This window comes from Vigna angularis, chromosome 2 (genome assembly GCF_016808095.1).
Source record: "Vigna angularis cultivar LongXiaoDou No.4 chromosome 2, ASM1680809v1, whole genome shotgun sequence".
Taxonomy (NCBI): domain Eukaryota; kingdom Viridiplantae; phylum Streptophyta; class Magnoliopsida; order Fabales; family Fabaceae; genus Vigna; species Vigna angularis.
In genome coordinates this window covers 37,770,992-37,786,100 of record NC_068971.1, presented here as the reverse complement: position 1 = coordinate 37,786,100, position 15,109 = coordinate 37,770,992, and positions in this window count along the sequence as shown.

Genomic DNA, 15,109 nt, shown 5'->3' with positions numbered 1-15,109 from the left:
AAATCGCGCAAGGTCTCCTATCCAGCGCTCGTATTAATTGAATAATTATTGATTTCTAAATAGCGTTCGTCCTGATTCTAAATATCGTTCGTTCCGATCACAAATAGCGTTCGTCCTGATTTCTAAATAGCGTTCGTCCCGATCTTAAATAGCGTTCGTTTATACAGTTAATTAACGTTCGTCTTTTTAAAGAAGTGTAACTAAGAATGAAAGTGTGATGTTGAGTGAATTATGAAGTGTGCGAACCATATATGAGATGAGATTATGATTTTGGAATTTGAACGAGCGTTCCAAGGAGGAACGTCTCTATGAATGATTATGATGAGTTGTAAAGTGTGACCATGGTAAAATCGCTGATGGCTGATCATCCTGATATTCCGTGAGTGCTCTTCTCAGGTAGAGGAGAGTAGGTCATGCGTGGGAATGGCAGGAGGCCCTAGCCCTATTGAGTACTTTGAGGCTGATAGGGTTAACCTCGGTTGGCAGCTGATGAGGGTCCCAGTTACTACACCAACCAGGTGCATGAACGCCTGCGGTTACATGGATTCACACAGTCCGGACGGTCGGTCTTAGGAGAGTTTTGGATGGATTATATTATGCTTTGATGTATTGATGCTTGTCTTGTGTGTTAAATTCGTATGTTAAATTGTATGTGATATGTATGAATTAAATTACCTAAGCTTACCCTTGCAATTCCTTGTGTTGTCTACTGTTTATGTACGTCCGTCTTGTCAATGCAATGATCATCCGTTGTGGATGTGAGCAGATGGAGAGGCGCCACTTGAGGCTATGCTGGAAGAAGAAAATTTGGAGGACGCCAACCTAGTCGAAGTGGAAGTTAAGGCCGAGCAGTAGATCGCTCGTTTTTGCAGTTGTTAATAGTTTTGTTTATGTTTTAGGACGTTCGGTTAATTATGTTGTAAAACCGTTCGTTGTTAGCGTTCGCTATTTTGGGACTCGACGTTGTAACGCTGTACTCCTAGCCGTTCGGCTTGTATTCTTGTTTAGCTGTAAAAACTGTTGACTGTTTACTGTTAATTGTAATTAATTCTAATTAATGGTAATTACTATTTATTGGGATGTTACATCGTTCATGCCGACCGGAACTATCTACTTCCTCCAACTCTACACATGTCTTTCATCGACAGATCAAGCTCCAAATCAGAATCTGCATCTTTAAGCTTTTCGGTTCTTGATACCACCAGTCTCAACTCCATCTTATTGGGAAAATAATTCCCCTTTTGTTTCAACTCTGACAAAGACACCGAGGAAGAATTATTGTCGTCGCGTTGAGTGCTGAATGCTGTAAATTGAAATGCAATCTGTGGGGGAAGATTGTTTCGCAGGGAAGAGAAAAGAAAAGATAAACCTATCCCAGAATCTTCAACCTACTCTTGCGATACTGGGTACAGCAAATTTTGAAACTTGCGTGTTAACGTCCCGTGCAGTCACCCTAAATGTCTCCAGATCCTAAGATAGGAATTCGGGCAACGGTAAGGAAGGCAGGATAGTCTGGAGGGAAGATCAGATTTCTTCAGAGTAATAAATGGCTTGTCGGCGTAATCCAGCACTCCGCACATTTTATCCATGATGACACGTAACGAAGCGTTGCTTTTCTTTGCCTCGTTCCCGACCAAACTATTTGGAACCTCTATTTCTTCCTTCAATTCAGCGAATCCCAGTCCATCATCAAGGGTAAACAAATGCAACCTTGAGATTCCTGATGTCGTCGGTGAAGATGAGCTTGAATTTCCCTATTGTCCTGAACGGATTACTCGCTTTGGTAAAATTGGTTCACCGAGCGCGGATATCGTCGGAGCCGCTCGGTCCCTGGTGAATTGTAGGTGTTTCTACTATCCTGCAAAATAGATAAGGTGACCGTAATAACATTATTGTCACATCTGTTTGGACTTTGGCCACATATGAGGGGCTCGGCAGGAGTTGGAAAACATTCACTGCTAGTCGGTTGCTCAAAATTGGCCAAGTGCTCGGTATGCTGTATTTTGCACGAGTAGTAAGCTCTCGTTTGCTAAATAGCTTGTATGCAGGGTCGCTTCCTTTGCATTGAAGAATAATAATTCCGTGCAAGTGAGACCGATCGATTTGGAAGATCAAAATGGGAAGTGAGACCGGATTGGTCGCTTGGATAAAATCGGTTCAGAGCGCTGATATCGTCGGAGACGCTCGGTACATAGAGACCGCCCGGAGTATTCAGGAGTTGAACACCTCTGCCATCGTGACGCGCTGGAATGCACCGACCGGGTGAGTTGGAAGATCCGAGCGGCGTAACATTTTCTGGAACCCTCATCATATCTTCATTCGCTCTCTACCCGAACGGCGCGACAGAGGACGCAAAGGTTGGCAAGACGCTCAATTTGATGTTCGGAAGCGCCGCTCGGCCCCGTCCTAACAATGGAGGGGTCATCATTAACGAGAAGCGAATTGGTAAGGGATCGGGAACCTTCTTCGTCGTGTGGACCAAAGGATGAAGGCTATGCTCTAACAGCGGAACCGAACGATGAACACAGCGGCCTGGCCATGGGAGGATATCTTCCTCCTGCAGAAGCTATCGGACTGGCTTTCGCGGCCGCTTACAGAGAGGATGAGGCTGTATTTGTCTGCCAGCGGGTGAGGGGTAATTACCTTCCTTGTCTGTGAAAATTTATGTTCTCATGTGCAAGCAGTAAAGCACATGATACTCCGAGAATGAACGCCAGACTTTCATCTTCTCTGTTGTAGCTACCATATTCTGATGCCAAGATGATTAGTGCAGTTCTTCTGTTGAAATGGATTACAATTTCCCCTAAAACCGGATGAGCAGAGAGACGCGCTCTTGAGTCCACTCTACAAGCCTTCCAAAGCTTTTGAAATAATGTCGTGCGGTGTCGCGGCTGACGGACCGCTGACGGGCCCAGATGAGAGCGCTGGATTGACATAAAACTTCCAATTGCCACTGTAGCAGCATCGTGATGATGGCCGTACGGGAAGCGGTGTGGTTTTTTAACTTTTATTTGAGTTGATCTTTGATCATGGGATCTATAATGTTGACTTCACTTTGAAATTTATCTGGTTGATTACGTCTGTTGGGCGAAGAAAAAATCTATATCATTGGCAGTGGCACTTTTTCAGGTGGATCTTACGGCGGACTGTCTTGGGAGAGTGTCCTTCCCCTTCAAAACATTTGTTGATCATGCCACCTGATTACCTGTAACATCCCGACTATATAATAATCAATATTATATAATAAGGACGTTAACATTCAAATATAGAGAATAGTCGGAATTTTGACGTGTAATTAAAGTGAAAAATTACAGTCATCCAAATAAAAGGAGTAAAAATTTAAACTTAAACAGTTGAAAGGATTAAACACTACAAGTGTTCAATCAGGAAACTCTAAGAAGACTATTCTGCAATATCAGCAACCTCCAGCTCTTGCTCCAAGGGATCTCCTCGACAACATCTGCTCCCATCCAAGTGGATGATCATCGCCAAAGAAACATACCCAAACATCACATAACAAAAACAATGCAAGGGTGAGCTAGGTATAAAAAGCATGTTATACAGATAGCGCAGTTAATTCAATGTTATCATACTTATATTCGTATAAAAGAGCAATTAGAGCATGTTCATAAAACCATAATTCCACCCACTCATACAACATGCAAAAGTCATCCAAACATGGTAAATTGACACCACAAGACTTGTTACTTTATACCCCGACTCGTCCGGACTAGAATGTATGTAGAGCTGGGGCGGGTTGTGCACTTGTGATGGCCTCTACTGCTTTGCAAAGCCATTGCCGAGGGGTTCCACCCGACCATACACAAGGCTAGTCCGTTACCGCAGAATAGACCTCCAGTGATAGCGTCTACCCTAGGACCTCCCACTACTCCCACCACACGCGTCAATCCTCTCTAAGTGAGAATGAAAGACCGTTGGAGTGTTAGGGATAACCCCCCATATGGAAGCCTCTTACATTCATTCAATACACTAACCGATCCCACCGAGAGATCTTAATTTTCGATTAAATCCTACCATTTTAAATCTCATGATATTTCTTTTGGATCAACAATGTACATCATAACCTACTTATAACCATACACTTTCAACCAATCTGGATCACATGAAGATGCATTCATAAATTGTAACCGAAATATTTAAATAACATAACTTACTGGATAAGAGAAAACATAACAGAAAATATCACCACTGGACGAACACTATTTGAATGAGCGCCAAAAGACCTTGGGCGGACACTGTTTGGACGAACGTCAGAAACCCATTGGACAGACACTGTTTGAACGAACGTCAAAAGCACTTGGACGAACACTGTTTGGACGAACGCTCAAAGATTAAACCTCCTGATCGAACGCTACACTCACAGGACGAACGCTCAGTATAATACTTAAGGACGAACGCTCATACTATTTATTTAAGGACGAACGCTCATACTGTTTACTTAAGGACGAACGCCCAGAATACTTAAGGACGAACGCTAGAATACTTAAGGACGAACGCTCAACATATAACTTAAGGACGAACGCTCAACATGTAACTCAAGGACGAACGCTCAACATGTGACTTAAGGACGAACGCTCAACATATATCTTAAGGACGAACGCTCAACTGAATACTTAAGGACGAACGCTCAACTCAAATTGAAGGACGAACGCCACACTCAAACTGAAGGACGAACGCTACACTCATATGGAAGGACGAACGCTACACTCACCAGGACGAACGCTCAGCTGAATACTTAAGGACGAACGCTCAACTCAAATTGAAGGACGAACGCCACACTCAAACTGAAGGACGAACGCTACACTCATATGGAAGGACGAACGCTACACTCACCAGGACGAACGCTCAGCTGAATACTTAAGGACGAACGCTCAACTCAAATTGAAGGACGAACGCCACACTCATGCTGAAGGACGAACGCTAAACTCATATGGAAGGACGAACGCTACACTCACCAGGACGAACGCTCAGTTGAATACTTAAGGATGAACGCTCAACTCAAATTGAAGGACGAACGCCACACTCAAACTGAAGGACGAACGCTACACTCACCAGGATGAACGCTCAGCTGAATACTTAAGGACGAACGCTCAACTCAAATTGAAGGACGAACGCCACACTCAAACTGAAGGACGAACGCTACACTCATATGGAAGGACGAACGCTACACTCACCAGGACGAACGCTCAAAGATTAAACCTCCTGACCGAACGCTACACTCACCAGGACGAACGCTTAGCTGAATACTTAAGGACGAACGCTCAACTCAAATTGAAGGACGAACGCCACACTCAAACTGAAGGACGAACGCTACACTCACATGGAAGGACGAACGCTACACTTATATGGAAGGACGAACGCTACACTTTAAGGACGAACGCTCAGAACAAAAACCGAACGTTCAGAATTTGGTTTTTTTGGACGAACCGTTCAGAAAATACCGAACGGTCAGAAATTTGGTCGAGCCATTTGGACGAGCGTCCAATTGGGCTCATCAAATTGGGCGAACGCGCGTTTCTGCAGAATTCTGCAGAATCGCAAACAGTTTTCCAGAAACCCATTTTCATCCCCAAAATTCCCATATTTGCATCAAACACAGCATAATTCAACAATCAAAACGAAAAATCTAGCTCCCCTTACCTCTTGAAGACTTCCTTTGTGAATCTTTGAATCAATCTCTTCACTGTGTTTCTCCTCTGCCGTTTCAACCCCCTGCCACAGTGTCCAACTCTTCCTCCCTTCTTCTTCTTTCCTCCTTCAAGAATCTCTAAAATGAAGAAGTGAATCTCCTTTCTTTGCAGTGGCTTGCCCGTAACCATCCAATACTCCCTCCAGTTATTTTATTGTGCCTCCATTCCCTCCACTCTCTCTCGGTCTCTCCTTTTCTCCTTCTCAGCAGCTTCCAACTTCTCCTTCCCACCTCTTCAACAGCTGCCCCGTGAAGCCCTTCCCTACCATTCCAATCATCAAAAGACGCCCCCACCACATCAATTATCAACATGTGCTTGTCCATACACCACCCCCAAAATTATTTAGGTCTTTACATTACCAACTGCTTCTTTACCCAACCCCCGGAATAATCAAGTTAAACGATACTGAATTAAATTATTCCATAAAAAATAATAAAACAGAATAAATCTTGAATATATTATGGTGAATGCTTCACCGGACTTTGCTCTTGAATGAATCAATCTTGAATATCATGATATTCAATTATTCATTAATAGTAAAATAAACTTATGATAGTCCGCATGTGTTTCTGACCCTTTGTATGCTAAGTTGATGGACATTGGTATATTAAATAGTTGTAATATCTAATATATATTGTTGGGAAACAGCGGTATTTGTTCCCTCCTCTGTGAACCCCAAAATGGGCACTATGCGGAAGCGTAAAAATGAAAGTGTAAGGAAAGAGAAAATTAACACTGGAAATTTTAACGTGGAAAATCCTCTCGGAAAATACCACGGGACCTAGTCCAGAAAAATATCTCCACTATGAAAGTAGGATTACAGTGTTTCTCTCACTCTCTGAGGATCTCACAATTAATCTCACCCTCTCGGATGGTATACAAAACTCTCACTTTAACACACTCACAAAATAGACTTTCTCTGTTTTTCACTCACACTAATATGGCTTCACTTCTCTCTTCACCGGTTTTGATTCTCGGTGGTTCTTCCCTTGCTCTCTGCTTCATGAATCTTCACGCTGCATTCCTTATTTATGAAGGAAGAAAGATGCAAGAAAACAAGAAATGGTTGGTGTAGTGGAGCACTTCATTTCCGTGAAACAAGGAGAAATGGGAGACATTTTCTCCAACTTTCGGTGCACTATATTTTGTTCAACAAGTGGTGGATGGGTCCCTTCTCGTATCCAATGATACCGCACGTCGATGTGCTTCGAGCGTGAATGGAACATGGGATTCTTGGTCAGATGGATGGTACTTTGATTATCACAGTTCACCACATAATCGTCTTGATTATGTCCTAATTCACTTAGGAAATTCTTCATCCATAGCATCTCTTTAGAGGCTTCAGTCACCGCTACATACTCTGCTTCAGCAGTAGACAATGTCACACATTTCTGTAGTTTTGACTGCCAAGAAACAGCTCCCCCTGCAAAAGTAATCAGATAACCTGATGTTGACTTCCTTGAATCGACATCTCCAGCCATGTCTGAGTCTGAATATCCGATTAGCTTTAGGTCTCCATTGCCAAAACACAAGCTTCTTTTGACAGATCCTCTTAGATACCTCAGTATCCACTTAACAGCTTCTCAGTGCTCCTTTCCTGGATTCGACAGGAATCTGCTCACAACTCCTACAGCATAGCCAATATCTGGCCTTGTACAAACCATTGCATACATAAGGCTACCCACGGCAGAAGAGTAGGGTACCTTGTTCATTTCTTCCTTTTCTTCTTCATTCTTTGGACATTGAGACTTACTGAGTTTGAAATGTCCAGCGATTGGAACACGAGCAGGTTTGGCATTGTGCATGTTGAACCTTTTGAGAATCTTCTCAATGTAATCTTCTTGAGATACACATAGCATTCTTCTAGAACGATCTCTGGAGATTTTCATTCCAAGTATCTTCTTTACTGCACCCAGGTCTTTCATGGCAAAAGACTTGCTCAATGCCTTCTTGAGAGCAGCTATTTTAATTTTGTTCTTCCCTACAATCAACATATCATCAACATACAAGAGAAGTATGATGGACTCACCATTTTCATAATTCTTCACAAACACGCAATGGTCTGCGGAGGTCTTCTTGAAATTATGTTGGATCATGAAGGAATCAAATTTCTTGTACCATTGTCTTGGAGCTTGCTTCAGACCATAGAGGCTTTTCTTCAGACGACACACCAAGTGTTCTTTGCCTGGTTCTTCAAAACCTTCTGGTTGCTTCATGTAAATTTCTTCCTCTAGGTCTCCATGTAAGAATGTTGTTTTGACGTCCAGTTGTTCAATCTCCAGGTCTAGTGTTGCTGCCAGACCGAGAATTGCTCTAATGGATGTCATCTTCACCACTGGTGAAAATATTTCATCAAAATCTATTCCTTTCTTCTGGTTGCACCCCTTCACGACAATTCGTGCTTTGTACCTTGGGCTTGGGTTGTTCTCTTCATTCTTGAGCTTGAACACCCATTTGTTCTGCAATGCTCTCCTTTCTTTTGGTAGTTCTACAAAATCAAAAGTTTCATTTTCCTTTAAGGATTGCATCTCTTCTTCCATGGCTTGCAACCATTTGCCTTTGTCTTTCGTCTCCATTGCTTCTACAAAGCTTTGAGGTTCACCTTCATCAGTAAAATTAACATATTCATCTGAAAAATACTTTCTTGACGGTTGCTTCTGCCTTGTTGATCGTCTCAATTGGGGTTCTTGAGGAGCATCCTCAATTGGTTGATCTTCTTCCGTCAGATTAGGTTGATCTGCTTCTTCAGCCATTTCATCAAGTTGTAACTCTGGTTCGGCTTGATGAGTCTCTCCCCCTAAGTTGTTCATCACAATAGGGCTTTGATCACTTATCAGCTTAAGTGTTGGTTTCTCCACTTTCTTGATGTCTTGGATTGTCTGATCTTCAAAGAACACCACATCTCTGCTTCGAACAATCTTTCTGTTTGCAGGATCCCATAATCTGAAACCAAATTCATCTCTTGGAAAACCAAGGTATATGCACTCTTTCGCTTTAGCATCGAGCTTTGCTCTTTCATCTTTCGGAATGTGAACAGATGCCTTACATCCGAAGACTTTCAAGTTGCGATATGAGGCCTTTTTACCGGACCATACTTCTTCTGGTATCTTACCGTTTAATGGTCTTGACGGTGATAAGTTGATCAAATCAGCTGCTGTCACCACTGCCTCCCCCCAGAATGTCTTGGGAAGTTTTGCGTGAGACAACATGCTCCTGACCTTCTCGGCAATCGTTCTGTTGAATCTTTCAGCTACTCCATTCATCTGAGGTGTCTTGGGAGGTACTTTCTCATGTTTGATCCCATGAGTCTTGCAATAGTGCTCGAACGGACCTCTGTACTCTCCACCATTATCACTTCTCAGACATTTCAACTTTCTACCAGTTTCACGTTCAACTGAGGCGTGAAACTCCTTGAAGATTCGTAGAACTTCATCTTTTCTCTTCAATGGATAGACCCACAATTTTCTGGAGTGGTCATCAATGAAGGTAACAAAATATTGAGCACCACCAAGGGACTTTTCAGATGTTGAGCAAACATCTGAGTGTACAAGATCCAAAATATGCTCTTTTCTTCTTCCACTTTCAGATCTACGGAAGGACACTCTATGTTGTTTACCTGCTAGGCAGTCTTCACATAATTCAAGTGGTTGTCCTTTTATACTTTGGAGATGATCTTTTGCGAGGATCTCCAATCCCTTCTCGCTCATGTGGCCTAGTCTTTTGTGCCACAACTCCTTACTTTCTTCTTGAGTAACATTCGTCTCTCCTTTGTATATTTTTCCTTGCATGCAGTACAAGGAGCCTTCCTTCTTGCCTCGAGCAACAATCATGCTTCCTTGACAGAGTTTCCATCTTCCATCGCTGAATTGGTTGTTCATTCCAGCATCATCTAGCTTACCGACTGAGATAAGGTTTAGACGTATCTCTGGTACATGTCTTACCTCCTTCAGCACAAGTTTGTTTCCATTTTGTGTCGTCAAAGTCACTTCTCCTATGCCCACAATTTTGCTTGTGACATGATTACCCATCTTCACTGTTCCAAAGTCTCCTTTTTGATAGGATGAGAAGAATCCCTCATGAGGAGTAACATGGAAAGATGCTCCGGTATCTACTATCCAAGTGCAGTCATCAAAAGCAATATTTAGATAGTTTACCTCAGTGATAAGGAACACATTCTCATCATTTGATACCACCGCTGTTGTAGTCTTTTCCTCCAACTTCTTTTTGGGATCTACCACATCAGGGTGTACAGTTCCATTCTTCTGATCTCTCTTCAGGAATCTACATTCTGGCTTCTTGTGACCATCTTTTCCACAATAAAAGCATGTCAGACCTTTGGAACGAGACTTGAATCTTCCTCGTGACTTTTCACGTTTTCCTTTGCTTTTGTTTTCACTCCTTCCTCTATTCTCAACAACATTGGCTTCTGAGTGACTACTCGATCCCCTTTCTTTCCTTCTGGATTCTTCATTCAGTAAACTGTCTGTGATGTTATCCAGACTGAGCTTTCCATCTGGTGCTGAGTTACTGAGAGTGACCACCAACGTGTCCCAACTCTCCGGTAGAGAACTAAGGAGTAAAAGAGCTTGTAACTCGTCATCAATCTTCATATCCGCCTTCATTAATTGGTTCACAATACCTTTGAAGGTGTTGAGATGCTCGATCATATTCTGGTTGTCAGTGTACTCCAACTTTACGAGTCGTCTGACAAGGTGAGCTTTATTTCTGGGAGTCTTCTTTTGAATCAAAGATTCAAGCTTTGTCCATAACTCATATGCATCGGTATAAGTCGATACATGCTCAAACAAGCTTTTGTCGATGTATTTCCGAATCATAGCCACTGTTTTACGATTCAGAATCTCCCAATCTTTTTCAGCCTTCCCTTCCGGAATTTCCGGATTTGTGATCGGCTCATACAAATCCTTGCAGTATAGATGATCTTCCATCATCGGCTTCCAGTAGGAATAATTATCTGCAGTTAGCTTGAACATGTCTCCTTCCATCTTGAGTTTCACAGGATTCTGACTTTTTCGAACCGGTAGCTCTGATACCACTGTTGGGAAACAACGGTATTTGTTCCCTCCTCTGTGAACCCCAAAATGGGCACTATGCGGAAGCGTAAAAATGAAAGCGTAAGGAAAGAGAAAATTAACACTGGAAATTTTAACGTGGAAAATCCTCTCGGAAAATACCACGGGACCTAGTCCAGAAAAATATCTCCACTATGAAAGTAGGATTACAGTGTTTCTCTCACTCTCTGAGGATCTCACAATTAATCTCACCCTCTCGGATGGTATACAAAACTCTCACTTTAACACACTCACAAAATAGACTCTCTCTGTTTTTCACTCACACTAATATGGCTTCACTTCTCTCTTCACCGGTTTTGATTCTCGGTGGTTCTTCCCTTGCTCTCTGCTTCATGAATCTTCACGCTGCATTCCTTATTTATGAAGGAAGAAAGATGCAAGAAAACAAGAAATGGTTGGTGTAGTGGAGCACTTCATTTTCGTGAAACAAGGAGAAATGGGAGACATTTTCTCCAACTTTCGGTGCACTATATTTTGTTCAGCAAGTGGTGGATGGGTCCCTTCTTTGTTTTATTCCAACATATATTTGGATGTTATTCTTGTTCGTCGTGAAACTCGAACAATGTTTCAAGCTAATTAATGAACAGGTTTTTTATTATTTCATTTTCATGTTGAAAATAATATTTCAAAAAATACTTATCTCTCTTGGTTGAAATTCCACGCCGAGATGACAATCTATGCTGTGTAGCTTTCGCTTTGCTTTGATGTAAGGATGTCGAGACCGAGAGCATATCTTGGTTCCTTGTAGTTCTTCAGTGGAATGCCGCTCGGCCCCACGATGGGCGCCAAAATGTTTCTGCGGAATTGGACCGGGGAAGATTCCAGCCGTCTCCGTCCTGAAACACTCCTCCTCCGGCGGTTGATGCTCCTTCTCTCTTCCTCTGCGGTCGATCTTCCTTCTAGCTTCCTCTGCGGTCGGTCTTCCTTCTAGCTTCCTCTGCGGTCGGTCTTAGTGTAAAGGGGGGGTGGACCTCCGCAGCTTCAAGATGAACCCTTCGGTCCTCCTTCTAAGTGTAAAGGGGGGGTGGACCTGCAATAAACACTCCGACGATCAAGTCAGAATGGATTTTTATCAATGTATCATTATACCAGAATAGATCCCTTGCCTGATCCTTGGATCATTTATTTATATGATTTTTAGAGTAGATTTTCTAATCATTTCTCAATGTCAAATCAATTTTATGTGGAAACAAGGGATTTGCTGCCCATTTAGGGAAACAAGGGGTCCCTCCACTGTCTCCTTTAATAATTTTGCACATTCAATCATTGTCTTCATAGTTTTTTAGGCACCCATCTAATCGGTCATATCACAAGAAACCCGATCGGATGTGTGTGTGCCCACGTCTTAGAAGGGTTTTTATCAATGTATCGCCCATACAAATATTGATAAATACAAAATAATTCTCCTCACGTAAGTAACACGTACTCAAAAAAGATACAAAATTTTATCAATCTCCTCTCTTTCTCTTCTTTCGCTTTCTCTTGATGTTTGTTGATTATTGGCTTAATGAAACAAGGTTGGTTAGACTAACAAGACAAGCAAGAACGACTCAATTCAACATAACATTGCAATTTTCATTTTCAAAGATGGTCCATCAATATAGAAAGGAACCATTTTAAACATAGTCAAGAAAAATAAATAAATTAAACTCGTAAAAATTAAAATTGCTGCACATAAAAGTTGCTAAATTTTTAAATCTATTAAACCACCGACAGATGTTCGGTCACACATTCTAAATGTCACAAACACGACTCATAAGATATTTTAGATATTAGGAAAGGAATGAGATTTTTGTTAAAAATAACAGATAGAGGTATTTAAGTAAAACATTAAAATTGTAGGGGTGAGAAAAGAAAATAAAGTACCAAAAAGAATTCAATGCCGTTTTACCTGAACGAGGAGTGGGCTTGGGCTATACTCTTTGGTTAAGGAGGGTACGAGAAGAAAATATTAAAATATTAATAAAGGTTTTTCTTACTGCATCCCATAATTTCTAGTTGCACTCCCATACTTTTTAAACTCACCATTCTACCCTTTGGTAAAGTAATTTTCATAATAAGATTTCCAAAATTTTCAAAACATGATTTAGGGAATAAAATATTTCAAATATAATTTTTAGAATATTTTTTTTGAAACGTGCATTATAAAATGTATTTCTCAAATAAAAATTGTAACATCCCAAAATACAGTAATTACCATAATCAGAATAAATTACATTTAATCAGTAAAACAGTGCAGTCTTTACATTTCTAAACGAGGGTCAAAAAGCCGAACGGCTTAAAATACAGAAATAAACGAACGCAACAGAAACAGGAGTGCAGGGACGAACGGTCTTACAAAACCTTGACCGAACGTCCATAATAAAACTAAAAGACTAACAAATGAAAACACGCGAGCGCTCTAAGGCTCAGCTTTAACTTCCACTTCCACCAGATTAGCGTCTTCCAAATTTTCTTCTTCTAGCATCTCTTCAAGTGACGCCCCTCCATCTGCTCACATCCACACGGATGATCATTGCAATGACAGGACGAACGTACATAGACAATCGACAACACAAGGAAAAACGAAAGGGTAAGCTTATGTAATTTAATTCATACATCAACATATACATTTAACATTTCAATTCACACACAACATGTAACTTAACATATAACAACATAGAACTATATATATATATATATATATATATATATATATATACTAGACAGACCGTCCGGACTGTATGAATCTGTGTAGTTACAAGCGTCCTTGCACCCGAGTGATGTAGTAACTGGGATACACCAAACAGCTGCCACTCGAGGTTAGTCCGTTCTTACGTCGCCCATGTTAACTTATGGACTAAGGACCTCCTGCCATTCCCACACATGAACTACTCTCCTCTACATGAAGATGAGTATCACGGAATATCAGGATGGACCAAGCGAGTCTTAACTTATCCACAGTCATACTTTACCAAATTTAATATTTAATATGTAAGAGTCGTTCCTCCTCGGAACGCTCATTCAAATTCCATAATCGTATAATCATTCAATATAGTGTTCACACTTCAACATCTTATAATTTATCATCATCATTATCTTCAGTTTTGAAATTATAAAATAACGAACGTTCATACTTCTGAAGGACGAAGACGAACGCTAAAGACTAGATTTAAAAAGATTCGCTGTCAATCCGAATAATTCAACACCTACTTATACGACGAACGTCAATGCTACCCGAATTTATTGAACGAACCGACTCTTAGAGATATAAAATAATTATTCAGAATAATTTAGGTACAAAGACTCTAGGCCGAATCCAATTGGATAAAGATACAACAAGACAACTATTTAATTATACTGAGAACAACCTGTTTAAAGGGATCGACTGCCAGTCAATGACCGAACGCGATAATATACTTTTACTAATCCTTTGGACGAACGCTATTTACGCTCATTTAGAAATCAACAGTAAGGACGAGCGTTCGGTATAAGACCGAACACTACTTAGGACGAACGCTAGGTAGATGACCGAGCACTAATTAGGACGAACGCTTAGTCTAAGATCGAGAGCTCATTAGAACGAACGCTAGGTATACGACCGAGCGCTACTTAGGACGAACGCTAGGTATAAGACCGAGAGTTACTGATTTTAAGGTATAAAGTTATTTGTATACTGCTAAGCTGAACCGAGCACTCAAACCTAGCATTTCACAAGAGGACGCTCGTTCTTGATCAGAGTTCTTTCCGAATGAAAGAATTCCATTTTAAGTCATTTACTAGGAAACCGAACGGTATAAGACCGTTCGGCGACGAGCGTACATTATCAAGGTAAGGATTATCATATTCAGATTTTTCATCTATTCTAACTCAACATTTCTCATACGATTCATAATCTTATAATTTCATATTCATCATTTAATTCACATACTTTATAGAATTCATATTAATAACTCATACTATACAATAATCATCCAGTTTCCAATTCATACGTATCAACCAACACATACCATATTCATTCATGCATAACAGCGATCGTTCAGGCATACTCAAACAGCATACATCTCATACATTCAGTTCATATCATGATTTCACATACACCCAAGTATAAATTAAATTAATAAGCTTCCCTTACCTGGATAGCAGTGTACGTCCAAAAGCAAGGGTTTAGTTCGTCCTCTTACAGCGTTCTATCCTCAGATTCACTCAACAACTTTCACTTAATCTAAAACACCAAAAATCAGAAACAACTCAGACCTATAACCCATGCATGCAACCAGAACTTGGGTTCGCATGAAACTAAGTGGACGAACGGTTAGAGACGAGAAG